Source organism: Oryctolagus cuniculus, chromosome 14, assembly GCF_051225735.1.
Source record: "Oryctolagus cuniculus isolate XC-2025 breed Fujian yellow rabbit chromosome 14, ASM5122573v1, whole genome shotgun sequence".
Lineage (NCBI taxonomy): Eukaryota > Metazoa > Chordata > Mammalia > Lagomorpha > Leporidae > Oryctolagus > Oryctolagus cuniculus.
In genome coordinates, this window is record NC_142880.1 from 89608706 (window position 1) to 89625308 (window position 16603).

Genomic DNA, 16603 nt, shown 5'->3' on the forward strand with positions numbered 1-16603 from the left:
GAAGAACCTAAACGGAGAAGACATGGATTTAACTCCAAAAAGACAGCGACTAAGGTGTGTAAGGCAACACATTGACCTCGTAGGAGAGCAGGAAACTTAAGGGAAGAAGGAAGAGAAAAATTAGGAGGACAACACTGTCCATCAGGCAGTTTAAACACTGGGATTTAAACACTTGAAAGCCCGTCTTTTGGAACAGACATTAGAATTCTTCTGTACAATAGTGATGTGCAAAGCGAAGGCATGGGGAGGGGAAACGAGGGAATTTCCAACAAACAGGATACCTCCCTCCCCAGACTGAGCTGGCTGACCCAGACGTGTTGAGGAGGAAGTCAATGTCTGAGGACAAATGAGGATTGGTCTCAACAATGGCAAAGGCTATTCAGAATGTGAAGAATCCAACCAATTCACAGTAGACACGACTACATGAGGCCAGTGGAATGCCTTGGGGAGGCTAGTAATAATTCACAATTTGGCTGGCGCCGTGGCTCACTAGGCTAATCCTCTGCCTTGCGGCGCTGGCACACCGGGTTCTAGTCCCGGTCGGGGCGCCGGATTCTGTCCCGGTTGCCCCTCTTCCAGGCTAGCTCTCTGCTATGGCCCGGGAGTAAAGTGGAGGATGGTCCAAGTGCTTGGGCCCTGCACCCCATGGGAGACCAGGAGAAGCACCTGGCTCCTGCCATCGGATCAGCGCAGTGCGCCGGCCACAGCGCACCGGCTGTGGCAGCCATTGGAGGGTGAACCAATGGCAAAAGGAAGACCTTCTCTCTGTCTCTCTCTCTCACTGTCCACTCTGCATGTCAAAAAAAATAATAATAATAATTCACAATTTGCAGTTCCTGTTGCAAAATGAATTTCACCTACCAAAGAAAAGTGCAAAACTGGTGTTACTGAAGCTGACTCTGCTCCCCCAAAGAGTCAGCACCCCAATAGACCAGACAGCCAATGCACATGGAGATTTGGAAGTGGGCTGTTCTGGCCCAAACAGGCTTGCTTTCTCATGTCAGCAAAAGCAAAACACATCTTTGGCAAAATCGCTGTTTTAAACCCAGAATTTCCATTTTTTAAATTATTTCTCTAAAGCAGAGTGGGGGGAAATGATTATGGGCTACAACTAGTCCCAACTGGTCAAAGAAAAGCATAGGGCCAACATAAATATTATAGCACAAGGCTGAACCAGACGAGAGACGAGAAGAAAAGATCAGCCCCTCTAAAAAGGTTCTCTCAAAATAAAAGAGCGTGCCAAGGAAAGCCACAGGTGCAACACCACAAGCCCGGGGAGAGCCTTAATCAGGAAAAATTGGCCACAGGCACGCGTGCGTGCAGCTTCCTACCCGCCTTGCTGCGTGCTGTTTTCTGAAAGTTAGGAGACAGGAGTTTCATTCATAGTCAGATGAAAAAGCAATGCATGCTTTAAATGGCAGTGCGCACTTTAAATGGCAGCCCGGGGAGGATTCATATTTGTACAGGTTTTTTTCCTCTTCTCCCATAAATCTAACTATATTTTCTGGCTTGGCCATCTCATTTGGTATTACTGTTCCAACCATTGTCTGTAGGCTGAGCACCCCTAAATCTAAATCAGATCTACAGAAGGAATTAAGTAGTTAATGAAATAGTTTTATTTAATATTAAACATCTCTTACCGATATTCAAATTTAAAAGGTTCCAAAACCCCACATGTATCCTCCTACTGTGTTCCCATCTCAGAATGACATGGAGATACCCAGGTCAGAAACCTGGAGGTCACATATCCTTACTTGCCTTGGGCCCTCAGCACCGCCCCATTCGCACTCTGCCTTCCCCGGCTGCTCAGCTCCACATCCAATGAAAGCCCCACTACTTACTTCTCCCAGGCATGGTTCTCCATCCTTCCTGGCCCTGTCTTAGTCCAAACCACCTTCATCCTTCACCTGGATTCTAAAACAAACTCCCCAGTGGTTTTCATGATCCTTGTTTTCCCCTCCTCTAATCTGTTTCCACACAGTATCCAGAATAATCTTTCTTAAAAATGCAAATCCAATATTCCTTCCCATTTGAAACTCTTCAGACTCCCTGGTGCCATCAAGATAAAGTTCAAAGTCACTAACACACAATGGGAGACGTTTGTCCTCCAGCCTGTATCAGTTTTCCTTTCCCTCTGCAGACTGTCCCCCATAAACACCAACAGCTTCCCCACAACTCTGCCTAAAGGCATGTCTGGCCAGTAGGCAGTGCTCCACCCACCTAAATGGGAGTTAACATACCAGGAGCAACCCTCAGCCAGTGAGAGCTAGGGGTTGCCCAATAACTTGCTCACTCCTAAATAAATAGGAGAGTTTTGAGATATGCCCTACATTATATTCTCATTGTCTCTTAGAAGGTCCCCAGCAGAAACCTGCTCATTAACTAGTAGGAGTGTTGGCTTCTCTCCTTCCTCTCTCTCACCTCCCACTTGCTCACCGTGCCTCCTGGAATCTGCTCCCAAATAAACTCTTTGAGCCTCATCTCTGTCTCAAAGTGTGCTTTGGGGAAAACCCAAATCAAGACAGCAAAGATTTCTTTACTTCCTTTGAGGTCAGGCCATGGGTCCCCTGGTGCACCATGATGGTATTAACACTCCTTGGCTTATCCATACCCCTCTCTAAGCAGAAATGTCTTCAAGTCGACATGCCTTTTCATCTCTTTTTTTCAGCACCCGTGCGTTAGTGTGGGACCTATGAGAATTACACAGCGAATGTTTATCACTTAGTGAAATAATAAGCAGCTCTCACTGGCCTCATAATTTTTCATTCTCAAGTATCCAAAGTGATCTATGAGGAAAAAATAGCTGTTTTCAGATTCAGCAAAACCCGAAATCTGATTCAATCTTTATTATCACCCAAATGTTACCTTTACTCAACAGACTGGACTCTTGCCAACTTCTTATATTTTTTTCATGAAGATATATTTTTATTCATTTTAAAGGCAGAGGGACTGTGTGTGTGTGTGTGAGAGAGAGAGAGAGAGAGAGAGAGAGAGAGAGAGATACCTTCCATCCACTGGTTCATTCCCCAAATGGCCTGGACCAGGCCAAAGTCAGGAGCCCAGAATGCCATCCAGGTTTCCAATGTGGGTAGCAGAGACTTAAGTACTCAGGCCACCATCTGTTGACTTCTCTCCCCATTCTCAAAGAGCTGGACCAAAAGCTGAGCAGTCAGGAATCAGACTACATTCTGACATCAGAAGCTAGCATTGCAGAAAGTGGCAGAACCCACTGCACCACAACACCAGCCTCTCTCATCAATTTCTACAGCTCCATATCAGTTTGGTGATTTTCGTACATAAACACCATGGCACATGTGAGCAATAAAGGCCTGTACTCTTGGCTAGTGCTTCTCAGATGTGGCTAATCATCAATATCTCCTAGATTCAGTTCAACTGAAACAGAATTCCATGTAGGGATTAATATTTTAGTGTCTGTTCAGTTGTGTTATAATCAACAAATAGAAAGCACAGATACTAAGTTTTCAGTTTAATGAGTTTAGGCAAAGCTTTCATCCATGGGACCACCACCAGGTGACACAACACATCAGTCACAGGAGAAGTTCCACTGTACCCTTTCAAATCGTCCCTCAAACCAATTCCTGATTTCTGTCATTTAATTTTGCCTTTTCTTGGATTTAATAAGTGCATGAATGCAATCATACTGTACATAGGTTTGGTGTATGACTCATGTCATTTAGCATAATATATTTGAAGTATATTCAATAGTTAATTCTGTCTTATTGTTGACATAGGCCATTCTCCTGTTGATGGATATTGAGTTGTTTCTAATTTAAGCTAATATCATTAAACCCACCATAAATACTATTTTATAGATCTCTGGGGGGCTTGTTTGCTTTTTCTGGGGTAATACCTAGTAATGAAATGCTGAGTCACATGCACTTAACTTTGTTAGAAATACTATGAAGTTCTTGCATCGCTCTACATCTCATCAGAGTTCTAGTTGCTCCACACACTCATCAACATTTATAGTTTTCAGGGTTCTTTTCATTTTATGTATTCTACTGGGGTTGAAAATCATGGTACTTTAGTTCACACTTATATGTGACTAATAATGCTGAGAATATTTCCATGTGCTTGTTGGCTGTCAGTATTTCTTCTTGTATAAAGTATTCAAGTCTTTTGCCAATTTTTTATTGGAGTGCACATCACTTTACTATTGATTTGTTTAATATAGTCTGAATACAAGGTCTTTGCCACATATGTATGCTACAAATTTTTGCTCAGCCTGTGACAAAAATTTATTTTTTTAGTTAATTTATTTTTTCAACTTCCACTAGGAGTTCTGGTAAAATTCAAGGAAATTTCTTTTTCTTTTAATTTCTTTATTTATTTGAAAGTCAGAGTTACAGAGAGGCAGAGAGAGAGAGAAGAAGAGAGAGAGAGAGAGTCTTCCATCCGGTGATTCACTCCCCAAATGGCTGCAAAAGCCGGAGCTGTGCCAATCCTAAGCCAGGAGCCAGGAACTTCTTCTGGGTCTCCCACATGGGTGCATGGGCCCCTACTTCTACTGCTTTCCCAGGCCACAGCAGAGAGCTGGATCAGAAGTGAAGCAGCCCATTGGGATGCCGGCACTGCAGGCAGTGGGTTTATCTGCTACACCATAGCGTCAGCCCCCTAAATTTTTTTTAAGAGCAGGATCTTTTATTTAGGTAGTGTCATTTCTTAGCTTTTCCCAAATGTTAAGATTTAGGATGTCTTTTTCACAAACTTGTTCAGTTTTTTCTCAGATGATTCTGAATTTAAGAATTTATTCACCATCAGACTGGCATGTATCCACATGTGTTGTTGCTGGCCTTGTGTTTCTGTGAAGAGTCACTTTTCCTGCTCACATCTACCTTCGCTGAGTTTCCTGTTGCTGTCTCCTTTTCAGGAGCTTCTGTCTTCTGTGCAGTGTTTTTGACTTTGAGACTCTCTTTTTAGATGGAACAGCTTCTTTCACATTCTGTTGTTCTGAATCCACATTCATCAGTTTCGTGAATTCCGGATTTATTATGAAGCAACTACTGTCTACCAGTTTGATATCGCATTCCTCCTGTTCAGGTGTACTGCTTCCTCATCCCCTGCTACGGATTCTTCAGTAGGAGATACAGATCCATCATCATCCAAACACTTGTATCTCCGACTGTGACGATCTTCCTTTTCTAAATCCTCACCAACATCCATTTGTTTCAGAGATTCTCTCAGGTGATATTCATACTTCAGCTTTTCAATGTAATTAAAAAATCCTCTTGCAACAGCTTGCTCAAAGGTTAAACTTTTCCTCCAAGGTGATGGTTGAGTTCCATTTTCTGATTCTAAAAATGAGAACCTAGATCCTTTGTCTTTAAATTGGTTTTTATCTACATGTGATATTTTAGTGCTTTTCTGTCCTTTAGGCCTGCCTACTGGCCTTCCTGTTGCCTTATATTTCTGTTTTCTCCTTTTATGTTTCTTTTTCTTAAATTTTTCAATAACCGCTTCTACTATCAATGGTCTTGGTTCTACAGATGAATCACTTGATGAATCTGTTTTTTGACAATTTTAGATGAATGAATAGGTTTTCTAATGGGATGTTTTGGCCTCCATTTAGGTGAGGAAGGAACACATTGAGGTTTTTGTTATTGTTTTGTTCTGTTTTTCTTTCTTTTTTTTTTTTTTTTTTTTTTTGGACAGACAGAGTGGACAGTGAGAGAGAGAGACAGAGAGAAAGGTCTTCCTTTTGCCGTTGGCTCACCCCACAGTGGCTGCTGCAGCCGGTGCACTGCGGCCAGCACACAGCGCTGATCCAAAGCCAGGAGCCAGGTGCTTCTCCTGGTCTCCCATGCAGGTGCGGGGCCCAAGCACTTGGGCCATCCTCCACTGCATTCCCGGGCCACAGCAGAGAGCTGGACTGGAAGAGGGGCAACCGGGACAGAATCCGGCGCCCCGACCGGGACTAGAACCTGGGGTGCTGGCGCCGCAGGCGGAGGATTAGCCTATTGAGCCACGGTGCCGGCTAGAACACATTGAGTTTTAAGCACACTGCTACCAGATGAACTGTCATCATGTTCATTACCAATTTCCATAGTTGCATCAGATGTCATGTGGTCAAGAGGGTCCATTTCTGACTTGTCCATCACTTATTGTCTGCCTTACAAGCTTCTTGCAACCACATGGAAGGAAAGCCCAAAATTTATTTTTAACAGTGTCTTTAAGTAAGCAGAAATTTTTAATATTTACAAAGTCCAGTTCATCAATTTTTTCTTTGATAATTTTTTGTGGCCTAGCCAACAAGTTTTGTCTATGTGAAGATCACAAAGATTCTATTTTCTTCTAGGAGAATTATGTTTCTATGTTATATTACCAGCATAGAGAAAAAATGGGAAATTAACCTTAAATAGACCATTAACTAACTACAGACCTTTTCAGATTTCACCACGTTTTCTGTGCTCCAGGATGTAGCACTGGATTCATATTGCACGTCCTCATCCTGTCTCCCAATTCTCCTCGGCCGTCCTTTTCATGTCTTTCATGAATGAGAATTTTGAAGAGTGCTGTGTAGGTTGCCCCTTAATTTGGGTTTTTTGGATGGTTTCTCATGATTAAATTGAGATTTTAAATTTGGGAGAATTAATAGAGCTGAAATGCCCTTCTTGTCAGTCACAGGAGGGGGCATATGACTTCAGTATCTGACGACACTATCTTGTTCACTTGGGGTACGTGGTGTCTGTATTTTGCTTTACTGCAAAGTTACTCTCTCTTTACACGCTCTGTTCATTAAAAGTAAATCACTAAATCCAGCCCACACTCAAGAAGAGAGGAATTAAGCTGTACTTCCCAGATGGAAGGATCTTGGAGAACTTGTGGACACATGTTAAAACCACCACAGTTATTAAATATTTGAGGGGAGACTTATTGTACTATGTAGGTACCAATTTCTCTTTAAGGTTTTGCCTTCTAATTTTAGCATTTATCAATAGCTCTTGACAGCAGAAATTACTATGGTTGTGATCTTAGGGCGATTTCTCTATTTCACTCATCTTTCCACATAGATTAATTTGAATTCTCCTATACAGAAGAATTAAATATTATATCCTTTCTCTATCATTTATTTGTATAAGCATAGATTCAAGGATACTTATTCTGTTCTTTGATACCATCTCTAAAACCTCTTGCTAAATCCAAAGTCACATGAGATTTTCTCTCCTGCTTTCTTTTAGAAGCTTGTAGTGCTAGGTTTGGATTTTTATATGAGGTGTGATGTATGTGCCAAGTTGTTCGGTTTTGCTTTGCCTATGCACATGCAGTTGTTTCTGCACCATTTGCTGAAAAGACCATTCTTTCCTCAACACATTGCCCTTGCGCCTTCTTCAAAAACCAGTCCACTATGTTTGTGTGGCTCCCTTTCTAGGCTCTCTATTCTGTTATGTTGCTCCATATGGCTATCATTTTAACTAATTCCACCCTGTTTCAATTATTGTCACTTTGAAATGTATTTTGAAATCAGGTAGTGTAAATCCTCCAACTTTTTTTTTTCAGAATTCTTTGCCTATTTTGTTGCCTTTCTATACAAATTTTAGGATCAACCTGTCAATAGCAATAAGAAAATCTCCTGGATATTTTGATCCAAAGTGCATTGAACATACAGATCACATTAAGGAGAGGTGATGTCTCAATATCAAGTCTTACAATTCATGAACATGGCATATCTTGCCACTACGTGGGTCCTGATTCTTTCTTTCATCACTGTTCTGTACTGTACTGCCATATAAAGATCCTGCATGTGTTTTGTTCAATGAACATCTAAATATTGCTGTGCTAATGAAAATAATATCATCCTTTAGTTTCCCAATTCCAAGTACTCATTGCTAATATATAAAATACACAGTTCTTTCTTGATTATTGATCTTGTATTGTATAATATCACTAAATTCATGTATTAGTTGTAGAATATCTTTTGTAGACTTTTTGAGATGTTCTCTCTAGATAATCATAAATCTAAAAATTTGGGCAGCTTTATTCCTTCCTTTCCACGTCATATGCCTTTTTCTTTTCCTTGTCTTTTTTTGCACTGGCTACAGTTTTGAGTATTATATCTATTAGAATTGGTGAAAAAATACTTTTTTCTTTGTTCTTGATACTAATAGAGGGGAAAGCATTTAATTTCAAATGTAATTTCATTTTCTACTTGTATACTGTTGAAACCAAAGTGGTTAATTAAAGGAGAATTACAAAACCATAATTACAGTGGGAAGCTATAACACATCTCATTTGGTTTTGGCAAATTAAGTTGGCAAAACTTTTTTAAAAAGACACCATTTAGCTGATGTGGGGTAGGCATTCTGTAGCAGTGGGTTAAGTTGCTATTTGTGATGCCCATAACGCACACTGGAACACCTGTTCAAGTCCTGGCAACCCCAATTCCAGTCCAGCTTCCTGCTGATGCATCCTGGTGGACAGTGCATCGTGGCTCAAGAGCTTGGCTTCTCTCACCCATGGGAGGTACAAATGAAGTTCAGGGCTTCTGGCTTCACCTGGCCCAACCCTAGCTGTTGCAGGCATTTGAGAAGTGAACCAGAGGATAGAAGATATCTCTCTCGCTTTCTGTCATTCTAATTTCAGATAGATGAAAAAAATAAATAAGTAAATATTTAAAAAACATTTAGACAATCAGTAAAATAATCCAAATAATTACATCTATCTACATGTATGTATAAAGCATATATGTCAATATAATATGCTTACACATAAGCATATATAAATACTATATAATATTTTTAGATTTATTTATGTAAAAAGAAAGGCTTCATATGTTTCACATATACCATTTTCAGGACATAATGATAATTCCCTCTCTCCTTTCCTCCTTCTTTTATTTTTAATTTTTGTGATAACATACTTTCAATTTTCTTAATTCTCCACTAAATAAAGGACTCAACAAGTAGAAAGTAGAAAGACTATTATTCCTCAGTATTATTCACAAGGACTATACACAATAATCAAATCTCAAGATGTCAGTTTCACTAATATATGTTATTATTGCACTCTATATATTAACTACCACAAATCAGAGAAAATGTGATATTTATCTTTTGGGGATTGGCTTATTTCACTAAGCATAATGATACAGGGCTTCATCCGTTATGTGGCTGCGTAGTGTTAAATCATGTATATATATCACAATTTCTCTATCTAATCATCAGTAGATCGACACAGGGATTGATTCCAAGTCTTAGCTGTTATGACTTCAGCTGCTATAATCATGGGGGTTCAGATAACACTTTCATGGGCTGATTTCATTTCCTGAGGATAAACTTCCAGCAGTGGGATGGCTGGCTCAGATGGTAGAGCAGTTTTCAGGTTCCTGAGGCATCTCCGTACTGTCTTCCCTAACAGGTGTACGAGGTTACATTCCCCTCGACAGGATGCCTTTTTCCCCACATCCTCAGTAGCCTTTGCTATCTCTGGATTTTCGGATGATGGCCATTCTTAGGTCAGATGAAGCCTCACTGTGGCTTTTATTTGCATTTCCTGATGGCTAGTGATCTTGAGCATCTTTCCATGTGTCTGTTGACCATTTGTATTTCATCTTGAAAAATGCCTGTTCATAACCTTACTCATTTCTTAACTGGATTATTTGTTTGGTAGTTGAGTTTTTTGAGCTCCTTATACATTCTGGATATTAATCCTTTATCAAATGTATAGCTTGCAAGTATTTTCTCCCCTTCTGTCAGTTGCCTCTTTGTTTTGTGAGCATTTCCTTGGCTGTGCAGAAGCTTCTTAGCTTGATGTCATCCCATTTATCTATTTTTGCTTTTATTGCCTGTGTTTCTGGGATCTTATCCAAGAAGTTCTTGCCTATGCCAATGCCGTGCAGTGTTTCCCCTATTTTTTCCTCTAGTAATGTGATGCTTTCAGGTCTTAGGTGTAGAGTCTTGAGGCATTGTGAGTTGATTTTTGTATAGGGTGTAAGGTAATGGTCTTGTTTCATGCTTCTGCATGCAGAGATCCAATTTTCCCAACACCATTTGTTGAAGATATTATCCTTTCTCCAAGAAGAGGTTTAAGCTCATTTGTCAGATTAGGGGGTTTCAGATGTGTAGATTAATTTCTAGGGTCTCTATCTCTAATCTGTTCCACTGATGCATATGCTGTATTATATAAATACAATCTTAACCTCAGGGAACCTTGTTTCTGAAGCACTGTCTCCCATCCAAGTACTAACCAGGCCCGACTCTGCTTAGCTTCTGAGATCAGATGTGATAGGGTGCATTCAGGGGGATATGGCCATAGACCTGTGTGATTCTCTCTAGACCAGGGCTGTAACTTTCTTCAAGACCTCTCTTGTGACAGAAGGAGGCACTCAGCCCTCCATGCTAAGGCAGAATAAGTTTCCAAAGGAAAGATTTCTATAGATAGGAAAACCAAACGCCTTCATGGCCAATGCTTCCATTAAAACACTGTCTATAGAAATGCCGGCCGGCGCCGTGGCTCAATAAGCTAATCCTCCACCTTGCGGCGCCGGCACACCGGGTTCTAGTCCCGGTCGGGGCGCCGGATTCTGTCCCGGTTGCCCCTCTTCCAGGCCAGCCCTCTGCTGTGGCCAGGGAGTGCAGTGGAGGATGGCCCAGGTGCTTGGGCCCTGCACCCCATGGGAGACCAGGAAAAGCACCTGGCTCCTGGCTCCTGCCATCGGATCAGCGCGGTGCGCCGGCTGCAGCGGCGGCCATTGGAGGGTGAACCAACGGCAAAAGGAAGACCTTTCTCTCTCTGTCTCTCTCTCTCACTGTCCACTCTGCCTGTCAAAAATTAAAAAAAAAAAAAAAAAAAAAAAAAAAAAAAAAAAGAAATGCCACAGGTAGATATACACTTAACAGAAATGCAAACACATGTCTACCATGAGACATGTACAGGAATGATGTCAGCAACACAAATGCCAAAAAATTGTATGCAACTCATATGTCCATCTGTGGTAGGCAGAGTGAGGTAACTGGAAGACTTTCTTAAGGGGCAAAACTGAAAGGAGTGTCTCAAAACTCATAATCAAGATAAATAACATTTCAATGCAAAGTTTTTAAATCAAAATTAATTTAAAAAAAACAGGATGAACAAAATATCATCTATATTTTTTTCTATTTTAAAGTAGCCTCATATCCCTCTTAAGTCAGTACCTATACCTCCTTCTTCCAGGTAACGTGATTTCTAACTTCTGGTTTTGTATTGATATTTCTTATTTTCATTTTATTTGAAAGAAAGATAAAGAGAGATATTTCATTCTCTGGCTCATTCCTTAAATAGTTACATCAGCCTGGGCTGGGCCAAGACAAAACCAGGAGCCCAGAAAACCATCCAGTTTTCCCAAGTGGGTGGCAGAGACCCAAATGCTTGAGCTATCATACTCTGCCTCCCAGGATATGCATTAGCAGGAAACTGGATCAGAATTAGAGTAGTGGGACTCAAACCCGGCACTCCAATATGGGATGTAGGTGTCCCAAGCAGTGACTTCACCGCTGAGCCAAATGCCTGCCCAAGACATCAGTTTTTTTAAATGAAAGCAGAATCAATATTACTGATTGTTTCCTTTTGCCTCCGGGTCCCGTAGGACTCAACATGGAGCAGAGAGCAGAATGGGCAAGTAAATGGTGATACACCATAAATGTTGTACAACAATGATACAGTAAAATGAGTGAATCTCACAGACATGACGCTAAGTTAGAGGAACCATACTCAAAAGTGTAGGGAATGGCGATGAAATCTACACCAAGTTCAGAAACAGACAGAACTCGTCTAGGATATTAGGAGTCAGGACAGTGCTGCCTTTACAAGTTGGCTTGAGGATGCTCTGGGGCTCTGGGAATAGTCTATTTCTTGACTTACGTGTTACTTATATTTTATGCCTTCAGAGAATTCACCAACTTGTTCTTTATGATTCGTAAACTTAATATATATGTATATATATATATATATATATATACACACACACACACACTATGCTTCAATCAAATAACTTTTAAAAGGGCGGTCTTACTCAGAAGCTAAAAGGCAACTTAGAAGTAAGATGAATTCCCTGGAGGAGGAGGAAGAGAAGCAATCAGTGTTGTAGGAGGCAGCTTTTAAGGCACTACTTTATTCTGGGCTTCTGTCCTCGACTAACCCTAAGGCCAAAATAAGTAAAGTGAATTCTTCATTAGCAAGCATGGCTAGCACCCAGCGGGCACCATGTGTTCCACCCATTCAGAACACCGGGCTGTCAGGAGGTAGCCCTCCAGTAGACATGATTCACCAGGCATTCATTACCGTGGCTGGGGAGGGAACAAGACAGCCCAGATTTCACCCAACTCCCAAAGGAGCCTCTCCTCTAGAAACCAGACCCTGCCATATCAGATATGAAAAGACTTCCAAGCCACGGATGAGGCAACCATCCAGGAGACAGGCAGTCACTGGCCAGCTATGCCCACACCCCATGAGGCTGTCAGGGTGACCGGCACTGAAAGTGGCAGCCCTCCCATGGCCCACCACAGAAGTCATACGTTGTGTGGTGGGGCAGGAGCCACTGGAAGCTGGAGTCGACTATTTCAAATTGTGAATTACAACCAAACATGGTAAATTGTGGTCTTGTTTACTAAACAGGAGCAGAGTCTTTCCTGGCTACCAATGGTGCCAAGCCACACTGCCAAGCCTGCAGAGGTTTTTCAGTGGGAAAAGTCTGATGCTTTGGGTTATAACGGCCTCTAAGAAGGGAAAGGCAATAGGCACAGAGTAGTCAGCAGGTGTTCTCGGTTGTCCAGGGGACGTCAGCAATGCCATCACTAGTCTCCTTGAAAGACAAATGACCACCCAGGCACCCCTTTCCTCAACCCCTTCTTCTGCTTCCAAAGACATTTCCAAAAGCAACTGAAGGCTACAACATTGAAGGCCCTTGAAGACCCTATGCTGAATGAAATAGGCAATCACAAAAGGACAAACGCTGTGGGATCCCACTTACATGAGAAAGTCAAATTCACAGAGACAGAAAATAGAATGATGGTTGCCAAGGGCTGAGGAGGTGGGTAGACGGCATGAGGAGGTACTGTTTAACAGGTACAGGGGTTCTAGTTTATGAAGATAGAAAAAAACTCCCAGAAATGGCTGGTGGTGATGGTTGCACTGCAGTGTAAATGTTTTTAATGCCACTGAACTGTAAAAGGGTAAATTTCCTGTTCTGCATATTTATCACAATTGTTTCAGATGACTGAGCAAGTGACCTTCCCCACCACGTCCCCATTCACACAAGATGGGAAGCCATTTTGTTTCCCATCAGTTCTGCTCCTTGGGCTGTGTCCTGACACAGGTCGACCAGTAAGTTTATTCTAGTGTCTCCAGAATGTATACAGGGGCAAGTATAGGACTTTATTCCTCAGCCCTCTGCATCACATTCCTATCAGGGAGGTGAATAGGCTGGGAGAATTCTATTCAAAGATTGAGCCAAAATATAAAAGGCAAGGTTCAGAGAGAGCCCTGTACAAGAAGGCAGGGTGGGGGTGGTAGGTGGCCAGCCCTGAGGGTTTCTGAAGACTCCCTCCTTCTACTCCCTCTGTTTGTTTTTTCAGCCTTTGTCTCACTGGATATTTAGTCCTCAAAGTTGGGTTCCAGTCTCTTGCTCAATAAAAAAAAAAATCCTTAAGAAAGAAGCCCCAAACTCATTCCCTATGGAATTATAAAGTAAAAGTTTTCACTTGTTAATTCTAGGGGCATTGGCTCACCAATTTTATCTACACATGTCCCTAGGAGAAACTGAATGGTGGGATTTCATGGAGTAAATAAGAGGGACCGCAGGGCAGCAGGTACAAGGAGCTCTTTAGAATTTCCGGAAGGAGCATGTAATAGCCTTCAACTTCTCATCAGTTACAGGCAGCCTTGAGCCTGGCCTCTGGGAAGGTGCATTTCTCCTAGGGCCCACTCATGAATTCAGGAATTCTGGGAAAATAAATATAATTGCTACTTTTTTCTGCAGTCATCATATAAACACATCTTATTTAATCCTTACAACTGTCTCATAAGGAAGATAGAATATTATTCATATCTGACAAATATGGAAATTGAGCCCTGAAAGAGAAAGCAATTGACGAATGTTTTAAAGCCCATAAAAACACACATACAGACTTGGGGGAATGTTGATTTTCTGGTTTTTTGTTTGGTTAGTTTTACTTTTTACATTTTCACATTTCTCTTTACAACTTCCTCTCTTGGGTCCAAAATACCAGCACCCCAGGCAAAAGAGCATTGAAACCAAGTGCACGGTTCAGAGTTAGAGTCCACATTTGAATTCACGGCTACTAGTTGAACAATGTGTGTGTCCACACGCAACATCAAATCATGTGTCTGAAGGAGCACATATTACATGAGAATCAGCCTTATCCAACAAAAATCCTCAATGCAATAAAATTAATCATCATTCAAATAAAAGTCTTTCAAAAGCTGTCTTAAAATATAAATCAGAACTGAACACGATGCATCAATTCTACCTAGTTAGGTCTGCATCTCAAAAAAAGATGTTTGCAATCTGGATTATATCTGCCCCTTCACTGTTTATAATTCAGCAAGTATTCATTCAACAACAAATATATTTTAGGCCCTGCAATGGCATAGGAAACACGAAAGTTAATAAGAATCAGCCCTCATTCTCAATGAGTTCACAGTTCAGTAAAGGATATAATCACACAGCCAAGTAAACGAGTTGCATGATAAGTTACAATACAGAGATGGACACAAGACAATAGCTCAAGGCTGCCTGTCACAAATGACAAAGAAAAGGGTCTCCCAATATGAGTAGGAATGCACCAAGGGACAAAGAGAGGGAAACATTCCAAGCAGGAGGGAAGAGCATGTTCAAGGATACAGGGGCCTGCATGAATATGACACTCCAGGGCCGGCTCTCTGGTGTAGTGAATAAATCCACAGGCTGCAGTGCTGGCATCTCATATGGGAATCAGTTCAAGTCCTGGCTGCTCCACTTCCAATCCAGGTCCCTGCTAATGTACCTGGGAAAGCAGTGGAAGATGGCCCAAATCATTGGAACCCTGCACCCACGTGGGAGACTCAGAAGAAGCTCCAGGTTCTTGGCTTTGAATAGGCCCAGTCCTAGCTGCTGCAGGCACTTGGAGAGCAAACCAGTAGTTGGAAGACCTTTCTCTCTCTCTCTCTCTCTCTCTCTCTTTCTCTCCCTCTCCCTCTCCCTTTCCCTCTCTCTCTCTCCCACTCCTTCTCAGTCTCCCTCTCCCTGTCTCTCTGCCTCTGTAAATCTGCCTTTAAATAAATAAATAAATCTTTAAAAAATGACATTCCTAGGGTACAGCAAGTGGCTCACAGCCAGAAACGATGGGAGGGTCACATCAGGAGGCGGGACTGGTCCACTAGGCCAGGAGGGCCTTGTTGGTCTCTAAAGAGTTTGGATTTCACCCTGTAGGCAATACAAAGGCACTGAAGGTCCCCAGTAACATCACAATGCAATTTTTATGTCCCCAAAGATAACTTAATTCATTGTTGTGCAGAAAGTGGATTGGGGGCCCAGCACTGTGGCACAGTGGATAAATCTGCTACCTATAGTGCCAGCATCCCAGATGGGCATCGGTTCAAGTCCCAGCTGCTCCTCATCCGATCCAGCCTCTGCTATGGCCTGGGAAAGCAGTATAGATGGCCCAAGTCCTTGGGCCCCTGCACCCACATGGGAGACCCGGAAGAAGCTCCTGGCTCCTGGCTTTGGATCAGCACAGCTCCAGTCATTGCGGCCAACTGGGGTGTGAACCAGCGGATGGAAGATATCTCTCTCTCTCTCTCTCTCTCTCTCTCTCTCTCTCTGCCTCTCCTTCTCTCTGTGTGTAACTCTGACTTTCAAGTAAATAAATAAATCTTTAAAATAAAAAAGTGGATTGGAAGGAGATGGGATTGAAGAGACCCCATAAAGCTCCTACGGTCATTCAAGTGAGAGAATCTAGACTTGAACAACAGATTCAACAAACTTTGTCAGGGGCATTAGCCAGAATTTAATGAAGAAAGGGGTGTCATAGGGACATATTCAAAATGTTTACCAGTTTCCAGGCTCATTCATTAGCTAACTGTGCAGCAAAGGGACACCCCTGCTCCAGCGAGCCCGAGAGCTCGTCATGGACACTCACAGGTAATCAGTCCAAACCCCGTACGTGAAAGCCCCCTGCGGCGCTAAGGAGCCATGAGAAAGCAGCCCCCAGTGTCTGTGTTCTGTCTCCTCCTGCGGCTTCATCTCCCATCCCGGCCTCAGTCCACACAAGGACCTCTTAAGAGCTGCTCCTGCGGCACACTCTGCTGTCCAAGCCAACCCTCTGTGCGCAAATGCAGGCTGTGCCCGAGTCATTTATGTATGCGTGGGTACAGTCCTTTTCTTTAGACTACTAAAATATAATTCCAAGTAGCTTGTCATCATGGGGCAGCACATTTAAATAAAAAAAAAAACACACACACACAGTGAGACACAGTGAGAGCAGCTGGGCCTCTCAAGGCTCCTAAACCCCATAAATGTCCTTAATTGATCCGCAGGTCAAGTGCTGCCAGGCAGTCCACCTGGGCGAGCTGAAACACATCGCCTCGTGGCCTGCCTGCCCCAGCCCCA

The 16603-nt window shown here is 42.3% G+C and overlaps 1 pseudogene; it reads right to left on the bottom strand.

The window, feature by feature from the left end:
• Positions 1 to 2617: 2617 nt before the first annotated feature.
• On the bottom strand, positions 2618 to 6116 carry LOC100338240 (TATA box-binding protein-associated factor RNA polymerase I subunit D pseudogene; annotated as a pseudogene).
• Positions 6117 to 16603: the final 10487 nt, after the last annotated feature.